Source organism: Rhinolophus sinicus, chromosome 16 (assembly GCF_057876585.1).
Source record: "Rhinolophus sinicus isolate RSI-liver-muscle chromosome 16, RSI-T2T, whole genome shotgun sequence".
NCBI classification, from domain to species: domain Eukaryota; kingdom Metazoa; phylum Chordata; class Mammalia; order Chiroptera; family Rhinolophidae; genus Rhinolophus; species Rhinolophus sinicus.
This window is the reverse complement of record NC_142516.1, coordinates 113,284,398-113,303,453: the sequence shown is the minus strand read 5'-3', so window position 1 is coordinate 113,303,453 and position 19,056 is coordinate 113,284,398. Positions and strand designations below refer to the sequence as shown.

General features: G+C 32.3%; 1 protein-coding gene and 1 non-coding gene across 14 annotated transcripts in view; both read right to left on the bottom strand.

Moving 5' to 3' along the window:
• The window catches only part of TENM3 (teneurin transmembrane protein 3), a 2,441,918-nt gene that overhangs the window by 1,532,639 nt on the left and 890,223 nt on the right, over window positions 1-19,056 (bottom strand). The gene's annotated exons all lie outside the window — the stretch shown is intronic.
• LOC141571399 (U6 spliceosomal RNA) lies at window positions 17,272-17,374 on the bottom strand. The gene has a single exon (XR_012496144.2). It is a non-coding gene; the product is annotated as a U6 spliceosomal RNA (small nuclear RNA).

The following is a 19,056-nucleotide window of genomic DNA, read 5'->3' as shown; positions in this document are numbered from 1 at the left end:
GATCGATTGAATCTTAGTTACTTAAAGGCTATATCTTGCTATGTGTTGCTTTTTAAGTCAGGGGCATTATAACTTGATTTTGTAAATGCAGCTTTAAAGGAAGAGTAGATTTTTTTAAAAATCATAAAAAGACTCAAGTTTTTAAAAGGTGCAAATGCAAAAAAATTACAGCAGGCAATTAAATAATGCCTACCTCATGAATCTAAATAGATTATCTCTAATCACATTAATGTTATTGTAGCCTAGACATATAAGGCTTAGTTGATGAAGATTTAACATGTTTTCTCACACCCAACCAACCAGGGTCTATAATTAAAAAAAAAAAAAAACAAACCAGAAACAGGAATAAATGCCATTGTAATTTCACTCTTCTTTTTCTGCTTCAATCAATGTCTACATCATTAAGATTTTTCTAGGTAGGGGTATTACTGTCTCATGCTTAATGCTGTTAAAGATTTCTTTCTACATCAGCATCACAGATGGCAACTTCTGGGAAGTAGGTTATGACTTCAAGTTTCTCTTCTCATCATTTTAGTTCTAGTAGGACAATGGATAGGTCAGGTGAGATATTCTGAACTGTGATTTTTAAAATTGCTTTAAGTACTTCTGACCCAAACCCACTAACATTCATACATCTCTACCAGAAAAGCAGGAAAAAGTTCTTTGAAGGCTTGGCCATGTTATGCCACCCAAATGTTCCCTCCCAGCCCTTTGTGGATGCTCAAAGATGAGCAACTCAAAAAAGGAAAAAATAGTTACAAAACCTTGATTTAAAAGGTGGGGGGTGGGAGATGAGGGTAAGGGGGATCGAATATATGGTGATGGAAGGAGAACTGACTCTGGGTGATGAACACACAATGGGATTTATAGATGATGTAATACAGAATTGTACACCTGAAATCTATGTAATTTTACTAACAATTGTCACCCCAATAAATTTAATAAAATTAAAAAAAAAAAAAAAGGTAAGCATATATTTGTTTCTGGGCTTGAATTTTTAACAAATTAAATCTAAATTTAATTCTAATTTAATTAGCTTATATGAATATAATAGAGAGTCAAGGTTATTTTTTGTCACTATCTTCAATTATCTCAATTTATGAAGTAAATAGTTCTGGTCGAAATCTGGAAGTAAGTGTAATTATTTCAGAAAATTTGAAAGTGAGATTTAAACGGAAGTGAATGTGCCACGTAATTTGCATATTTACTTATATCCTGTGGTAGAAATTTATGTACACATTTGACAGACATGAAAATCTGGATCTTGTTACAAAGGACCTAGAAAGGTGAAATTATCCTCTTTGTAGTTTCTTAAAGTCCTGCAAATAATGATATTGGAAAACCATCCTGATAATCTACTGTTGTTCTTAGTCCAACTCACTATTTGGCTAAAGGTCTTGAACTAATTCATAGTGATCACATCATAGATTGAAAAATGGCAACTTCTGATGAGTAGCTAACAAAGGAGAGATTTAATGCAAGCATATGTGGAAAAGGATATAGATAAAGTATTCAATTACACAGAAATTTAGAAGTATTGGTACTTTTTCTTTGTATAACAAAGTAAATAATAATCTCAAAGTTTAAAGAGGCAATGTTCTAACTAAAGTAATTTGTAGACTGAAAATTTTGTGTGCAAACATAATGTAGGCCTCCAAATTATCCCTTATGATTTATATTTAAAATATTGGTGTGAATCTCAGTCTTCTGAATTGAACCTGCTGCCTAATATTAATTCTTTTAATTATCTAAGTAGATTTGTAGCCTCTCTTTTTTTATTGGGTGAATTCCAATTTTATGTCAGTTGCAATATTGCCTATATCTAAAATCTTTTGAAATAGCTGAGGTAGTCTCAAAATATTAATAGGTACTCAAATAATGCATGTAGTAATACTGACTAATGCTACATAGGGTCTCTAATAGTATTCATGAACAATAAATGGATAATCATAAAACTGAATTGACACCAATAAACATGGATAGAGGTCCTGTCAATGGCATAGTGGCATCTATAAAATAAATTGACTAAACATTAAAATTAGAATAACTATATTTATCACAAACTACATAGACATAGATTTTATTTTTTAAACTCAAAGAACATTTAGAACTTTGTAGCCTCAGAACAATGCCTTAATATTTAGTATAAATGTGTACAACTGCTGATAAAAGACAGTTCCATTTGAAATAATGTAAGGTATTTCGTATTTATAGCTCATAGTTCCAACCTATTGTAAATTTCAGGTTAAGAAATCACAAGCAGCAAGATTAGACACTATTCACCTGATATACCAAATTATTCTGCTACAGCAAGATTCAAGTAGCTTGAGTTTTTGTATACCCGGTCAAATTCTTGTTATTCAGCTGGCCTACTTAACTGGTTAATTAAATCTTTTTACTACAGATTAAAAGATTGCTTTTCAGAAGAAATCAGCATATATGTACATAGCACTTACTATATATATATTTAAAGATATAAAAAACACAGACTAATTGCTAACTTAAAGGTTAATTTTACTCTAAGTATATTTTAGCCAGATGTGTATTTGATTCAGAACAATAAGTGACCGTGTACTAATGAGGTTGTGATATTTTAAAATAATTGAATGGTGTTTACTTTTAAAGAGTTCTGCTAACATGATATAATTTTATTGGGTGCAATGTTTATAAGTTAAATATCACTCTTAAAAAAAATTAATGATGACGACTCAAAAAACTAAATGAAGATTTTCAAGGTAAATGTATGGATTACTCATTAAACTTGAATAGTGCGTCCCAATACCTAGGTTATACCTGCGCTTATAGAACAAGGCGGAAAAGGGGGAAGGATGCCCATTATTATGATTTATCTACTCTTTCAATGTCCCCCCAAGTGTATTCTACAAAATACACTAATATCTTTAAGGCACTTTTTTTTTTTTTTTTTTTTTTAAGACAAATGTGTTCAGGTCAAATGGTGTTAGGAAAACATTATCTATGTTTTCTTTCAGAATTCATAAGGCTAAGAACATATGGGTCCTGAGAAATCCTCCAATAAAAACAAGTACACAAAGGAAAAACAAACAAGCAAATGAAAAGACAGTCCAAATCTAGCTATATTGTATTTTTACCGTATGGTCACCAAATTTTTCACTAGATATAATATTTAAGCTAGCAAACTGCTACCAGCCCAATATTCAGGGAAACAGCATTCTAAAATTTTTCAAAACTTCACAACCAGTTTTAAGGACTCTTTGGAACTTATTCATGTTTCATGAGTGGGACTCATTTTTCTTTATTCTTTGTGATGCCATTCAGAACCTATACCCTGAACACCTTCCATATGGTTTACAGAAATAGCCTTCCTTAGCTTTCTATCTCAGTGTTGCAGCCCTTGAATTCACCTTACTAGCACACATCCACTTAATGGAAAAAAATAACCCCCCTCAAAAAAAAAAACCAAAAAACACAACAACAAAAAACACACTATTTTGCACAGTTCCTTCATTTTCAAAGATTCTTATATATGTAGAGGCAAGTTCAAATTCTCAAATCTACATTTCTTGACATCTGCAAAGCAGCCCATTTTTGTACTTTAATCCACTAGTTACCACACAAAAACCCTGCTCTAGGATGTCTACTTTCCTGAGCATACAGAACACATTCTTCCAGCCTCTGCACTTTTGCTCATTCCTCCATGATTCCTGCTATGTGTCCAATCTGTATAACCGGGTCTGTATCGTTTCTTCAGTTCTTTCTACTCAAAGAAGGCTCAGTCATCATTTTAGTATGTGGTACTGCATTCTTCCACTTCATTCTAATATTACTTAGCAACTTTACTTCTACTCTTAACCATTACTCTTAATTTCAGTAGGCATATGCTGTCTATTTTATCTCTTTATTTGTAGGTTTTGATTCTACTAATCAATTAGCCTCTTGGAGGCTGGATACAGAAACATATTTATTTATTTTTTGCACAGGGAGATAGAGCATCTAACAGTACCTTATGGTAGGCGCTTAATCACTATGTACTGGTGCTTATATATTCATTTATTTATTCAACCACTTCTTCCTTGAATCATTCACCAAATATTTATTGTCTATTTGTTGCCAAGTTCAAGGCTAGCACATTTCATTTAGAGGTGCCATGAATATTCTGTTAATCTTGCTGGAGTGTGTAGGTGCAGCTTGCTGTTGAAGCGTGGAAGCAAAAAAGAGATGGTGGTAAACAGTTAAGTATTTTGAGGAGATGAGGGCAACAATCAAAGAAGAAGCTATGATGAGAAGATTGTTGTGGCAGCCTGCAGCCTGTGCACAGATGATATGGATCCCAACTTGTGCAATTCTTTGTTAACAGCCACCCTTTATTAGTGTTGAACAAATGACATTCAGACTTCTTAGCTATTAAAATGAGGAACAGAATTCAGATGCAAATCTGTCACAAACTGTGTTATAATTCTATAACCACTTAATATTTTTCAAAGGATTTCATATGTATTATTTGATCAAATTTTATATTAACATCAAAAATCCAGAGGACCTGGGATATTTGATCATTCCGATCTTCAATTAATCAGCTCCTTCTCAATGAAGAACCTAAAATATAACCCCACTATAAATAGACTGCCCTTATAGTACCAGTCTCCTTTGAACAGGTTTACACAGACCCACTATTGGGCATTAACTCTTTGAAGCACAAGGTTATCATCTACGAAAGCCATATCTTATTGAACAGACAGAAGTCAGGTAATCTAAAGACTTAATGAAAAGTTCCCGAGGTACATGCTTCCTTACCTTAGGGACCCACAGGATGTGTCTCTAAGAGTTATAAATTATAACAGGCTGAGATGACATTTAAAATCAGTTCTTTGTGTTATGCTATGTTCGAGAACAATGGGAGTGTTCTTCAAACAATGCAGGCTAAAACAATCTCTGCGTGTGTGTATTTCTTTAAAGGTAGTAATAATACGAAAGCAGAGCTGGGAATCAGGGACTCTAGTTTACAAACACCAGTTTACTGAAGCTGCTTCATACTAATAACTAAGTTCCAAAATGAGTCAAACAGAAATGGAATGCTGAACAATTAAGATTCTCTCCCCATAAGCCCACCTCTATCATTTTATTAAAGGCTATTGGGAAAACCCTTACTGAATAACTAATTCTAAATTATATTCGATGAAAACAAATTAATGTAATAATTTTCTTTCTGAAATTAATTTAAATCTCTGTGGATGCTGCAACAAATTTAGTCTTTACTATGCATACAGAAAGTTATGAAAAGCCTTATTGCACTCACTGCTTTAGGCAAAGATTCATTGTTCCACAGTCACTGGTAATAGCCATTATTTCAATTTAGCAAACTTGCTTTAATCAATCATTTTTACCTACTTGGCTCAAATATTTAAAATTGTTCTGTATTTTGTCACTGTAGATAGCATACTTGTTTAGATGCTATTGTTGCGATGTGTATTGTCTCCAAAAGGCTCTATTTTGCTTATAGAAATTCTCCCCCAGGTATATATTTTTTTTCTCTAATTTTATTCTTGTCATTGAATTCAAACACAGGAAATACAATCTTCATGCATATTATCAAATTCAGATGTTGCTGATAATTTAAGCGCAAAATGAATCTATATTTACAATGGGGCTATTTCATTGAAGTGGATACTAACTTTCGCTTTAGAAATGTTTCAAATTTATATTATATCTGAATATCCATAGTAAAATTGCCCTTTTCTTTCCATTAATCAAAAGATTGCAATTAGTAGAATTTAAAAATATATTCAAAACAAAAGCTCTTTTGACAGGGTTTCAGAAAATAAATCCATTTGTACTTGATCTAATAATCACACATATTAATTGCATAAAATACTAAAGAAAATAAATTGAAAAGTTACCAATATTTTTGATGGTGTGAGAAAAGGAACATTAGAAATTAATAAACTAGAATGTTAGAAAAGTGCATTGGAAGATGCCCAGTAGACACGACGGAAGCACAAATAGGTGTGTGTCCTGTAAACACATCCCCAGGAAGGGACCCTTCAGTCAGGGAAGAGGAGAAGAGAGTCCTGTCCAATTTAATAATCTCAGGACAATGTATGTAACCCCGAGTGAAATCCTTTAAGTTCTCTTGATCTCTGTTTCTAAGTACATGGAGTGTTTTATTGAGAAGATTGCGCATGAGCCTAATAGCAGATCAAGACAAGCCATGGATGACCTTAATCAGTGTCTAGACTCAGTCAATGTCATAGCTGTCCCCTCCTGGTAGGAAGTTTTCCAGGGCTCCCATTAGCTGAAAACTCCAAACTGGGAAATTCTTCCCAAGTTCTGAAAGACTTCGGACCAAAGAATTAGCCCTCACTCAGAGATAAAGTTTCTGCTAGGATGTCCTGTACAGACCCATCCCGAAAACCTGCCAAGTTAAGGAAGTATGAGAAGTCTCTCATAGAAGGAAATCCCCGCTGGCTTTCACCTTTCCTTTTTGCTATTGGCACAGTCACACCTCAGCTGATGATAGGTGTAATACAATGTGTGGAATCAGCAGTTCTCACACACTCTTTCTTTCCTTCCTTCCTATATTGAACATCTATACACATATAATCCTGGGTTGTGGGCTATGACAAAGCTGAAGCCATAAAGCCTCCTTTAGGGAAAAAACAAGTAACAACTGTGATGCATTCAAACAGGGATATGAAGATATAAGGACTAATTTGGAACTGAAGACTTTTTTTTTTTTTTTTAAAGAGGGCGCAGCTCACAGTGGCCCATGTGGGAATAGAACCAGCAACCTTGGTGTTATTAGCACCACGCTCTAAGCAACTGATCTAACCGGCCACCCCCTAGGGACTGAAGGCATTTTAACAACACTCCATCATACTCCACCATTTACTGTTATTTATTTTTATTTCCTTCTGCTTTCTTTCTTTCTTTCTTTCTTTCTTTCTTTCTTTCTTTCTTTCTTTCTTTCTTTCTTTCTTTTTTTCGTGTATTTGTTTGTTTGTTTATTTTCACAATTGATGTTTTTTATGTTTAGACTGCCATTTTTTCCTTCCTGGTTCTGATCATAAAAACTAACATTGTGTACTGGTTTTATGTAGGTCCATTGTGTCAACAGAGAAATATCTGCCTTCTGATCTGACCCACAGTGAGCAGGGGAAAAAACAAAACAAAAACAAAACTAAAAAACACACACACACACACACAAAAAAACAACAAAAAAAACCCCACAATGTAGTATTCTAAGTATTAGGTTGGTACAAAAGTAATTGTGCGCAATCATTTTTAACCTTTTAAACCACAATTATTTTTGCTCCAACCTAATATCTAATTTCCCTAAGAGAATAACTTAAGCATAAAATCCATATTAGCAGGAAATTCAAAAATCAAAATTAAAATTTTATGTTAAAATAGAAGAGTAGGGTTAGGGTCAAAGATTAAGTCATTGGAAAACTCTATAAATGTATATATATATTTATAGTTAGTGATTATTTTTTAAAATTAAGCGAATACGTGTCATTTTACCCAATTTTTTATTATAAATAATCAACATTATACAGCTACTTTCTACTTGTCCTGCCTTACACAGAATACATTTTTCTAGATTTAGTTCACAATATAAATACAGTTCTTACAAATTTGTCTACTTTGCTACTTTGTATTTAATGGTATGCATAAAGACCCTACCTTTTTGTGTATGTAAGAACTTCTTCCAAATGTGCAATGCCTGCCTACGTGACTTTACAGGTAAATCTCTAAGTTATGAGCCCTAATTCAGAACTTAGAATAGTTTGTAACTCATATATTTAAATAAAAATGCAAGCTTAGATAGTTATAGATAGATAGATAGATAGATAGATAGATAGATAGATAGATAGATAGATAAAGATAGGTAGATATAGACGAACAGAAGTGTTCTGCTCTTGATATAATTTTAATTTTACTTAAGGGGAATCTGTGCTAGAGAAAGATTAGCATATTTTACTCATTCTAGTTTTGAGTATTTTTCTCAGTTTCCTGAGTAGCAATAGTTAAGAGTCCATTTTATGAACATGTGCCTATATTTCATGAACATCCAGAAACTACCAAACCTTGCCCCATTCCATGAGGGCCAACAGCATTCGAAGAACATGGGGCTTGAGTATTGGCGCTGGGAGAAGCCAGACATTTTCTGTGAGGCTTTGACCTTCTCAGGCCTCAGATTCATTTTCTGCAGCGTGATGATAACACTCTTTCACTTGCTTAGAGAGCTTTCTAAAGGTGCAAAGAGGGTGGGATGAATGTGCTTTGATACAATAGTGATGCAAAACTGCACTTTCTTTTTATTTTATTCTAGCTTATTTACTCAATTGGCATCTTGTCACTGGAATTACATCGAGTGTTTGAATGAAATAAATACTGATATATGGTGATATTCGTAGCGACATGGGGAATTTCTACAAATAATATCTTGAGATGCATTTGAAAACAAAAGTAATGAGCTCCCAAATCTGAGTGAAGATGATGTACTTTAAATACAGTTTGATCATCACCATGATAGAAGTTCATTTCCACACATGCTTCATCTCCTCTACCGAAACAACAGGGAGACTGCTTCTCATTATCATCCTTTAGGTAATTGACGAAACATTTTTTCAATGGTATAGTGAAATATTAATGATAATTTAGTCAATTTAAATATGTGTGATCTCTTTTAGTCAATATGAGATATAAATAATACATTTTTCTAATCTATTAGAGTCTTCATATCTTACGGAAAATCACTGCACGGATTTATTTCATATTCTGATACACAATTTTACTAATTTTTTTTTTAAGATGACATATTATAACCAAAGGATATATTGAAGCATTTAGGGAAACATCCCTGAACTCATGCTTTATAACAGCTTTTGAGACATTACTTGAGTGGTATGTTACGATATTGTTCTGAGTTTGACAGTGGCACTTGGAAGGGCCTGGAACATCCCCTCAGCCCACTGCAGAGGCATGGTTACAAGACAGCAATAATTACTATATACCTGGATGTGTCAGTTATAACATCACCAAGAATCCAAGAGTCTAAAGAATTTAATAAGGGTAGTACCTTTCCTTAGTCAACCTAGATTAACCTAGATTGGAAGAGTATTTTAGAAATAAAATATGGACTCTTAATAAAAGGCTGATTTATTAATTATTCATAGCAGTCTTGATCTTTAGCCAGATATAAATTTGGATTAAAACAAAACAAAACAAAAAAAAACTGAGCTCAAGTGAGAAATAATCATACTCTAAGCATGGATTGTCATGCTGCAAGGTACATTGTGTTTATAGTGGTGTGACAGTTAGGCTACTGAAAAAGATGGAAAACAACAGCAGACCCTCTCTTCCCTTAGAGACACTTCTATTAAACTCTCAAGGCGACTGATGAGAAGTAATATTTCGGTTAACAATCAGTTCTAAAGTTATTCCTAACTATGAAATGAACCAATTTACAACTGTATATCTCAGTAATGACTATGTGCTTATTTAACCATAAAATCTATAAAACACACCCACAGAGACAAGCAATTCAGCAGCAATAAAAGCTACTGAAATTGCTAAAGGTAGTCGATGAAGTAATGCTAAATTGTGTGCCATTTTTATTCAGATAAATACTGTACCCATTTGTCTGTGAACTACTTTTTGAGGCTCTTTTTCAATTATTTCTCAGTAAAAGAGGACAAATTCCCTTGCTTTAGACCTTTACTTTTATGACAGTGCTAATTTGAATTCTTAGTACTTTGGTTACATTGTGTTAGTTATTAGGCAATAATGCACAGAGTCACTTCAGCAAACGAAGTTAATATTCTTTGTGTTTTTAGTTAGATTTGAGAAGGAAAAAAAAACAGGTAAAATGTTAGATTTACTTTAAAAATAAATCCAAATATTGCCTAGATTAACTGTGGATAAGGAATAAACTGATGATTGAGGGTGCAGTGGAGATGTTAAAGCATTTAAAAAGATATGCTGGTAAAAACCGTGTTTCCAGACTTAGAAGTTCATATTACATCACGGTAAAGCCACAACTCTGAAGAAGTTCCTTTAATTATAGATTATTGCTGTTTTCTTCACTACAGACTGTTAGGTCAACAGTCCTTTGAGCCAGCCAGAGGATGTTCTCATAGGTTATATGAATACACAGAAAAGTACCAAAAGAGTTATGACATACAATTTGCCATTTCATGATGAATCATATTTTAATCATAAAATGCTTAAACTATTGGTTTAAAAACATAGTTTCTTATATGAATATACCCTTTTGTTATCTGGAAGTGCATAAACATGGTGTTTAATCAACAGAAGCTAGATCAAAGTTTTGATGTGTTGCTCAGAAGATCCCCAAATACTTCACACACTGCTCATGTTGAAGAGTAAAATTAATCAATTAAATGCTATTAGATTGGATATACAGTATCACCGACTTTTCATTAAGTGTCATCAAAGCTAAAACTCAAACTCCCTTTCCTCTCTTTTCTCTCTATCACTCCGCTAATATAGATGCTACAGTCTTGGCCCCATGGAGAGGAATTTTATTATCTCCCTATCACAGGATTTTCATAGGATGGGCCTCCTGTGCAGTCTGTTTTAATGTAAGGTTTTCTTTAATATACAGAGGGTGCCAAAAAAGTGTATATGCATTTTAAGAAAGGAAAACTGTATTAAAATTTTAATATCAATATTTACCAATAACAAAAGATGACTACAAGTCATGTTTGACTTCTGCCATGACAAGAGGTGCTCAAAGTGGTTACCGTCAGCATCCAGACACTTCTGATTACAACGAACTACTGCTTGAGCAATGTTGACCAAAGTGTCCATTTGTATGTATTTTTTTGGCACTGCCGGCATATATGAAAGTGCAATTTCCATAGATAATAAAAACGGATTCCTTAATTGAGAGCCCAATCAATGACAAGCACTTTTCAAAATGTTTATATGTACTAGGATATTTAATACTCACAGCAATTCTATGAAGTAAGTATTATTATCATCTCTATTTTACAAATAAAAAATGGTAACAAATGTTAAGTAACTTGCACACAGCTAGAAATTTGAAAAGCTGGAGTTCAAATCATGGCATTCTGACTTTATACTGCACTCTTCATCTCTAAGCTTCCTTTACATATATAACATAAGAATAAATTATTCAAGTAAATAGAAATAGAATACATTATTTAAATATCAAACTAAAAAAGTACAATTGAAACAAATATGATCTAAACAATATCATATTTAAAAGTCAGTTATATGTGACATTCACCATTTTATTACAAAACTAAGAAATAAGTAGCTGGGGACCAAAGAAGTGAAATTATTTTCTTACCATCAATGAATTAATTAGTAGAAGCTATACAGTTAAAATTCTTACTCTCAGAGATTGATTTATCTTCACTGAATTATACTATTGAGATGTTTCAAAAAATTTAATTCATCGCCAGTAAGTTTTGATCATGTATGGTAAAGCATCTTCTAGATGGCTCTCAGGGATCCCTACTTCCTGGTATTCATGACTTAATGTAATCTCCTCCCCTTAAGAATAGGCTAGACTTATTCACTCACTTCTAATGAATAAATTAGGAGATATCACTCCTGAGATTAGATTACAAAAAGTCCAGTGCTTCCATCATGAGTTGTCTCTCTCTGTCTGTCTGTCTCTTTCCCTTTCTCAATCAGTGCCCCAACTCTGGGAGAGGCCAGGTGCCATGATGTGAGCAGCCATTTAGAGAGACTAACATGGCAGGAAACAATCTTTCTCCACTAGTGAATGAGAACCCCAAGATTACCAGTAGGCAAAAGAGAGCTTGGAATGGGATCCTCCCCTGCTGGAACATTGAGATGACTGCAGCCCCAATCAATACCCTAACCACACACTCATGAGATATCTGAGCCTCAATCACAGAGCTAAGCTGCAGCTAGATTCCTGACCCATAGACACTAAGTTTTGGAGTCTTTTCTTTTCTTTTTTTTTTTAGGCAGTAACATAGGACAAATATACCATGCATATATATTTAAATACATATAGAGAGGCAGACATAAATCACAAATCCAGCACAGATACACTTAAAATAGCATACCTTCAAGGACAAAATTATTATTTGCTTACGTCAATGAAATTGTCTTTATCCCGCACTATTTCAACTCATGCCAATCAGACCAAAAAATAAACTGTGTCTAAAAATTAGTTCTAATTAAGAATTAATAGGAAAGAAAAAAGTTGTTTTTCAAGGAAATGAAGCAGTGGTTAAGGAGATTACATTTTTACAACTTGGCAATAGCCAAATTTTTTTCCAAATGTAAGAGTTAATTTCTCCACCTTCACGTGCAAAGATTGGTGAACTCCATGTTCCTGCCTTTATAAAAATATAGCCACAGTTTAAGAAATATGTTTTGTACTATTAAAAATATGTTCTTATAATAAACGAAATTTAAAGGCAATGCAAATGTGTTAATTCAAATATTTAGTGGGAAATATATATTTTGAAAGTGATTCGTTGCCCTATCCTAATGAAACTGATTTCTAATAATTAGTATTATATCGGTCTTTTTTGTTACTTTTATAAATTAGTCTTTTCTTTAGTTGAAAAGCAAAAATATAAAGTGGATCTCTGTGAATTGAATAAATTCTAAAATGTATTTGTTTAATTCTTAATCATTTCTCATGCCACTTGTAAATTCTAAATAGGCTATGGATTTCATCCCTAAGTATTGTCTTCCAAAATTGACTACAAAGTAATAAAAACAAGTCCAGTAGAAGTTGTTTTTACTAATAACTAGTCAAATCAAACTTCAGAGGAATGCTAAGTATGTCTCCATAAAATTTAAATGTGAATTTTTGGGAGCCTCTTAAACCTCTGAAGTTCAATATGTATAAATGGTCTGTAGCTGAAGCTGTGAAAACATCCGGTTGCTATCAAACAGTGCTTACTGTGTACATTCAAAGAGAGGGAAAGGATGACAGTGAAAAATCTGTGCATTGCGTTTAAAGTTTCAAAGTGGAAACAAAATTGCAATGTACTCTTTACTTAATATATATTTCCCCCAAATTCACTAATCTCATTTTCATCTATTCTTAAGAACCGCATCTCATTTTCTTCCAATAGGTCATGACCCCTACGTGAGTAGTACTGTATAGGGAAATGCTAAGAATAGAGGAAGCAATTCAACTTTCATGGTCAACGATAGAAACACTTGACTAGAAACCAGGTTTTACATAAATGCATTTTCTTCTAGTTTACTTTTTCATTCACCAATATATTCATATCTGACATCAATTTGATAAATTGTTTTAATGTCGTCATACTTATGTCATGATTTTCCAAGTATTTGGTGGAAAACAAAACAAAACAAAACAAAACAAAACAAAACAAAACAAAAAAACAGAATAGAACAAGAACTTCACATTTCAATATTTTGTTTACTTTGTGAACCATTCTTTGAGTTAGTGCTATTACTATTAATGGTGCATTAGTATGTCCTAATTACTGCTCAGAATTATAGCCAATAGTTAAAAAAAAAAAATAATTAGAAAATAATAAGACTTAGTAAATAGAAGTTTAAAAAAATCACCACCAATGGATAGCCCAAATGTGAACCTGGGAAAGACCATGGTATTATTAGTATAGTATTAAAAGATAGCTTGATAATACTGACAAAAGAAGGAAGTGCAGAATGGCTAGGTTGGAGAGAAACATAGGCAGTCCCTCTTTCTGATATCAAATTACATCAACATTTCAATCCTATTATTCTTGATCAGAGGTAATTATTAGATAGGAATTTTTTAAGAAAATATTTTTGCTCTATTATTATAAAATTAAACAAATGATATTTGTGCTGAAGTTTATCATTTAGTTCTAAAATCTTGTCAGCTGAGTAGTGGTGCTTTGCCTTAACAAAAGCAACAGGGATAATTATCGGATGTTTTAACTATGCTACTGTGATGTTATTACTGTTTAAATATGTACTTCTTAGGACATGGGGAGTTATATTTTAAGTTTTCCCTACATTTTTCTTTACTTTTGAAAAAAGTATTATTTATAAATAAAAAGTTGGATAACATTCACCAAAGCACTTTTGAAATTAAAATTCACTGATCCATTACTGTTTCAGGATTTATATTTTACCCATACAAGATTTCTGAAGATCTTTATAAGTATAGTGCCCACTTATTCTTCTAACAGGCTGCTTAATGATTTGCAACTGTATCACAGAATGCCACAACTCTAAGAAGTTGATAATAACAAAGCAGATGGTCCTATTTATGTAAGTAACATGCAGGAAGCATTCAAAAGGAATTCAGAATATTTTGTGTGTGTGTACATGTGTGTATGTATACAGGAAATTATATGGGGAATATATATATATATATATGTATATATATATATATATATACATATATATATATATATATACACATTTATACATGTATATATGTCATGCACAGATAGAGGCAATAAATATACGCACGCATATATATTGATACCATTTTCTGTATGACAGATCTTTCAGGCTTGAAATGTACTAAATAGAGCAGTATGCACCGTAATATAGGAATAGATTGCAAAAATAATTTCTTAACCTTTGTGTTCCTCTGTCTGAATGGTGTTTTGATATCTTGGAGTGTCACATAAAAAGAGGGAGAAAGTGTTATTTGCATTCATTCTATAGCTAACCATTTGCCATTTTAGGAGTTGACAAAATGTCATGCATTTAATATACATTTCCATTTCCCAGTTTTGTAGAACTGACAACAATACAACCTTTTGAAATCAACTTTGACCCAAGATCCTTGACTTGCAAAAGCTATTGTCAATGAATGTATTACATTTTATACAATTTTTGGATTTGAAACTAAAATCACTCAGAAATGTATCACTAAATATTTATTCTAACAGCCCCAAAAGATTTCAAAGACTGACATATTTTAATTAAAGCAAATGAGGAGACATAAAATCATAGAACGCATATCCCACCATAATTATGCACTTAATAGTTTGACTTCAGTTTCTCCTACTTAAACCCTGTTCCTGCAAGTAGCATTTCATAACGCCCAGCACAATGAGATTATTAAAATTTGTAACAGATGAATCAAGCACCAGCTGTATAAAATAATATTCAAATTATAATTTATACATATTTAAAACAGCTTAAGGTGTATTAAGGTGTAAGGTATAAACTACAATAAACATTAATAAAATATTAATGGTGCATTCTGACAAGAATTAAAAATGGGCTTGATTCAAATAGAATTCCTACAGGGGAAAATATGCACATTTTATTTTATGATTTAAATTCTGTGGAGAGCACAGTTTGATACGCAACACTTCAGAGAATTACAAGCTCTAGAAACAATCAACTTTCATTCTAAATGATAAAAATTAATACAGATGTTATTTTAAATTAAATTTGAAGCATTTTTATAGGCAGGAAAATGATTATGGAAATTATGGACCTTAAAATATATGTAATCCACCAAAGATTATGTTTTAAATTGCAATCAACTTGTCATAGTAATTTTCCTCTTTAAAAAAATATGTTTAGAGAGTAATTTTGGTTCAGAAAGTCAGTTTTCAGCTCTCTGTCATTTTTTTCCCCAAATTAAAGCTTGTAAGGTTGATGATTTACAGTTCAAAATGTGAAGGTTTTTAAAATATTCCAAGTATTTGGGGAGAATTAACAACACAACTGAATACAAGTTAAAGGAAAATATACCTCAGAAAGCAAAACGTTGGGAATGAAAAACACACTCACATGAATGGCAAACAATATAACAAAGGCTTTATTGTTGTCAATTCTAATGTTCACTCCTGTAGAACATTATAATGTTGTCATAGATTTGATGTAGAAAAGTATTTTATTACCAAATGGAATGTATACAATTTGCACATGAGAAAACTTTATTTCATTGGAATATCTAAGACATTTACCACCCACATATACCTTAAAATAGCCTTCAGTTTGGCTCTGGCTTTATTAAAACTAAAGGAAAAACAAAGCCATATGCTTCAGAATGTGCATTTTGGCCACGAGGGAGAACCTGGGCATCTTTAGTGTGATGAGAGTTCAACTGATCATGTGGTGAAATCCTGTGGCCTCTGTTCTCCAGCATAAGACAATAAAAAATCTCATATTCCTTTCAAACTCCCAGCAGCTGATCCTCAATGAGAAGGAGTCTGAAACTCAGCTTGGGGAAAATTAAACACTGATGTTCAACTAGGTTTCCATTGAGTGTTTTTTGAAATAGTGGTTAGAACATGCATAAGCCAAAGGTATTTACAGACAATACTCGTAAGGCAGGCTTCCTAGTAAAAGATGCTATTACGTCTACACCAAATCTTATTGTTTTATAGTTTAAATTTATTTCAAGTTTTTCTTCTGGTATTGAGACATACAGTATGTGGGGTATTTAATATCTCAGCCAAACATGCCATGACTCCATGAGTAAATGCTCGGAAATGCAACACAAGTTCGATATGTTTTAGCAGTTGGGCCATGGTGCCATATTTAATGTTGATTGCATCCTTGAAATAGATAAGCAACAAAACAGGAATTGCCTTGATTATTATGTATGGTAAATCACAGTGAGATGGTCAAATTTGGAGGTGTGACAAAAATTCCTGACTGATTATTGGCTATTTTTGGACAGTTGCTAGATCATAAGATGTATTGCATTATAGTTTATTTACTTTGAAGTAATTATATACATCTATATTTACATAAATTCATTAAAATTTACTTTTTGAAGTTTTTTTTAAGGAACTGTTTTTTTCTTCAGTATTCTAAATGTTCTGTCTGTATAGAATGGTCAAAGGTGATCTGGAGATGCCAAAGGAGAATGTATTACATAAGTATTATTTTATTTTCATATCATTCTTATTGTTTGGGGGAAGGGCCTGAATATATAGTAATGGTATTAACGTACAAACATTAGGCAAACGAGGTTTTGTGTAACTGCCAGTGACTCACTTTATAGTTACAGAATATTAATATAAAAATTAGAATATAAATGTCAGTCACTCCTGCAGTTCTATAGAAGTCAATACTTTGTGTAGCTGTAGTTTTAGGAAGGGCTAAGATTATGAAAGGGTGTGTGTGAGCTGGTATATATTATGGGCCGGAGGCACTGCATTGTTTACAACTGGGCCCAGCCTAAATATTCTGACTGACCAAAAATCTTCCTTCATCTATATTAAAAACTATAAAAACCTATTTAGTCTCTTCAGGCTTTACTTTATAAAAGCATTATTTTGTCTTTATTTCATTTATTATTATTATCATTTTAATATGGAGAGCTTCACAAATTCACCTGTCATCCTTGCGCAGGGACCATACCACTCTTCTTGGTATTATTTTAATTTTAGTGTATGTGCAGCCAAAGCAAGCAGTACTGGTATTTGTTTTATATAAGGCTATGTAGAGTTAAAATGTTTCAGAAATAGAATCTTTCAGCATAAAATTTAGTGAAAACCACAAAAGACAAATTTCCCATAATAGTAAAACCCATACTAACATTCTACTTTCAGCTACTTCTGCTTAACTACAGAACACACACACATACACACACACACACACACACACACACATATATATATATACACATATACATATATGTGTGTGTATACATATATATTTATATATATGTGTGTATATATATATGTTTTTTTTGAAGATGAAATATAATCTAGCGTGGTGCATTTTATAATACTGAACTTAAAAGTGATAATTTTGTATGTATCTGAAAATTATCTTTATTAGGAAAGACTACTTGAATTTAAAAACTGATGTGTATTACATGAATTGTTACTAATAGATATCTTATTATATAGACTGTATTGTAATGATTTGTGAAACAGACCTATAAGAATATCATGTTGATGAGATTTTTGTCATTCTGAATTATTTGACTAATCATAAAAAAATAAGTGAAATGCAATATAACTTGCTGATAGAATTCTCTCACTTATTAGACCTTGTTAACCCACTGGGATAAGATAAAAAAAAAAAAAAAAAAAAGTCTGCTAAAATAAGTGAAACCACAATAGAAACTGAAAAATTTCTGATTCAAACTAAGTTTTGTCTCCCCAAGTGAGAAGATGTAATGTGATCATTTGGATAACACAAAATCAGAGATGAATTATAGCTATATGATAACTGAAAATGTTAGAGTTTGGTAATTTTTTTATGTAACATTTTATTGTCAGAACCTTTTGTAATTAACTTTCAATAAAACCTATGTTTTAGATGAACTCTGATATTAAAGGTCATTATTGTAAAGATAATAGGTCAAGATAAAAGTAAATACTGAGGGTGCCAAAACAGTGTATACAGGTTTTAAGAGACGGTCAACGTTGCTCAAGCAGTAGTTCGCCGTAAGCAGAAATGTCTGGACGCTGATGGTAACCACTTTGAGCACCTATTGTAATTGCAGAAGTCAAACGAGACTTGTATTCATCTTTTGTTATTGGTATATATTGAGTATTACAATTTTAATAGTTTTTATTTTTCCTTTGTTAAAATGTGTATACATTTGTTTGGCACCCTCTGTAGATACTTATTTCTTCTAGTAATCAAATAACACTCAATATCTTACTTTGTTTATTCTTCATGATCTCTCGATTGTATAAGATGTATCCTAGTTTTTGACTCACCCTTTTAACCACAATCCTAGTGTCTGATATGATGAGAGCAGGTTTGCATTTGTTGGTTTGTTTTTTACCATGTACAAGCTCTTGGGATAGCGTCTGGTCCAATAAATGCTTTCAATAAGCATTTACTGAATGAATAAATGAATGAAAACCAGATAGACTATATACAAAACACATGCTAATATATTTTTTAAAATATTATTAATCTCCAATAAGGCCAAGACTAGGCACTATCACTTCTGTTTTTGTTTTTGTTTTTTCATGATAATCATCAAAACCAAAATAATTTTGAACTTTCTTAGAAAAGATAAATTGATATGATGGAAATAATGTACTTTGGATTGTTGAGTAAAGAATCTGAATTCTAGTCTAAACTTTGTCTGGCTCTGTGGTCTTGAACAGATCACTCAAACTATCT